The sequence below is a fragment of the Pteropus medius genome, unplaced genomic scaffold (assembly GCF_902729225.1).
Source record: "Pteropus medius unplaced genomic scaffold, Ma_sr-lr_union100, whole genome shotgun sequence".
Lineage (NCBI taxonomy): Eukaryota > Metazoa > Chordata > Mammalia > Chiroptera > Pteropodidae > Pteropus > Pteropus medius.
This window is the reverse complement of record NW_024346819.1, coordinates 683,860-686,065: the sequence shown is the minus strand read 5'-3', so window position 1 is coordinate 686,065 and position 2,206 is coordinate 683,860. Positions and strand designations below refer to the sequence as shown.

The 2,206-nt window shown below is 67.6% G+C and overlaps 1 protein-coding gene across 1 annotated transcript in view; it reads right to left on the bottom strand.

The window, feature by feature from the left end:
* Positions 1-2,206, bottom strand: part of ADSS1 (adenylosuccinate synthase 1) — a 16,825-nt gene that overhangs the window by 13,603 nt on the left and 1,016 nt on the right. The gene's annotated exons all lie outside the window — the stretch shown is intronic.

Genomic DNA, 2,206 nt, shown 5'->3' with positions numbered 1-2,206 from the left:
CTGACCTCCTCTGAAACCGCCCCCCATATCAACACTGGGGCCCCATCAGCTCACTCAGGACAGGGACCAGCCCTTCTGCCTGTGTCTACCTGCTGCACTAGCCTGTGTGCGGGACATGGGGACAGGAAGCAGACCGGTGAGGTCTGGGGCCTGGTCAGGGAGGAGGCCCGGGGCAGCGGCAGCAGTGGCAGGTATAATCAGGGCGGAGACGCTGGCGACCCACTCGTCTGAGTGAAGCTGTGAACGCCCCACCAGCATGGCACCTGCTACACGTCGCTGCTGTCACTCACTCGCCCCAGACCAGGAGCCGCTCTCCTCCCCGAGGCCTGGGAGGAAGGTCCCCAGCTCCAGGTGGGCACGCAGGTCTCGACTGTCCAGAGCAGCTGTTCCCACGGCCGCAAGGGGTAGTGTGACCTGGGGCGGCCCTGTCCCTGGAGCCACCACGGGGCCATCAGTACAGATGTGCTGGCCCCAGAGAGCTGCCCCTCGGCCCCCGAGAGGCCCCTGGACCAGCCCGGGGGGTGTGGTGAGGTATTTCCCAATACCCCCGGCCCCTGGAGAGAGGTCCCAGAACACAGACGAGATGCAGGACACGGCCCCTCAATGAATGAGGCCACACTGCCCGTCGCCATAGTGCTCCACCAGCAGCTGGGGCCTTCCCAGGAGGGCCTAGGTGGACGCAGCCCAGCCAGAGGGGGCCTGCCAGGTGCCCCCGGCCATGTGAGCTCCCCACCTAGCAGGTGCCTGTGCTGGGACCGACGGGCACACAGAGCCGGTGCCCTCAGCACTGCAGTGGGCAATGTGGGTTCTAAACCCTGGCTCTGTGGTTGGGGGCGGAGTGAGCAGCTGGCCGCCACAGACCTGGGACCACCGCCAGGCTGGGGACAGGGTGCAGCAGGGGAGACTGATGGCCAGTCTGGGGGTTGGGCCCTTAGGCCCCTATCTGGTTCTGGGGCAGGGGGTGGGGGTGGTCAGGCAGCAGGAAGAACGCTCAGCAGACAGAAAGCGGGGGCCCGTGGAGGTGGAGGGACCCCCAGGAGGCGGGTGGGCAGAGCTCACAGCCCCAGGTCCGAGCAGAGAAAGCATGAGGGAACACGGACGCCAGCATGGGCGGCTGACGACGGTCTCAGGTCACTGGGGGGGCCAGAGCGGGAAGCCAGGGAAGACGGAAGGCGGAGGCCTGCGTGGTCCACCCCAACCCCCGCGGGCAGGCTGACCACAGGCCCCAAACGAAGGAGATGGGAACAAAGATAGGGCAGCCAGAGGGGATGCAGCCACCACTGGGGACAGCCCCAAGCCCAGGTGACAGGCCAGGTGACCTGGTCACTGGGGCTGGCCAGCTGCAGGCCTTTCAGGCAACCACCCAAACGGGACTCCGGCCTGGCCCGGCCCTTTCAAGTGAGAGCAGTGGGCGGGGCCTGGCTTGCTGACGCGGGGGGCAGCATAGGGACCGCTCAATTCTAGAGCTATCTCCGCAGCCGGGAGAGTCCAGTGGCAGCGAGATGAGCATGTCGCGGGGAATTAACTGCAAAGTCACTCCAAGGAGAGGACACGGCCACAGACGGGCGTGGAGGGCGGGCCAGGCCGCAGCGCGGGGCAGGNCAGGGCATGACAGTGGGGAGGAGGGCCAGGCAGGACAAGGACAAGGAGGGTCCTGGCTGGACTCAGGGAGAGGAGGAGCCATGGGCTCCGGGCCAGGGCGACCCGGTGGCTGGCGGTGCCGCCTAAGGGGCCTGACCCAGGCTTTGTCCCCAGCGCCCCGGGAGGGGCCTCTGCCGGCTGCAGCTCGCTCTCTGGCCTGTCAGCTCTGACAGACGCAGTGCCCCATGCCAAGGCGGGGAGCCCTGCGGGCTGATGGGGAGCCCAGGCCACGAAGGGGTTGGCTTTGGAGCGTATGCATTGGCGCTGCCGGGGTTTGGAGCCACGTGCAGGAATGCCTCCCAAAATGAGGGAGGGGCACTCCCAGCGCCTCCGAGCTTCTGTGGCCTTTCACAAGCTCCGCCCAGAGGCCGGACTCAGAGCCCCCGCCCCTCAGGAGTAGCCCAGTGCCCTGGGCTCCCAGAAAAACCTCAACAGCTGGACCACTCCCGCCCGGACGCCCTGACGCCCGGGGGCGCTTCCTGGGACTGTGGGAGGTCTCCCACCCTCTCTCTGTCCTCAGTCCTGGCAAGCCAGCCCAGCCCCCTCCCCTGACAGCCCCAGGAGC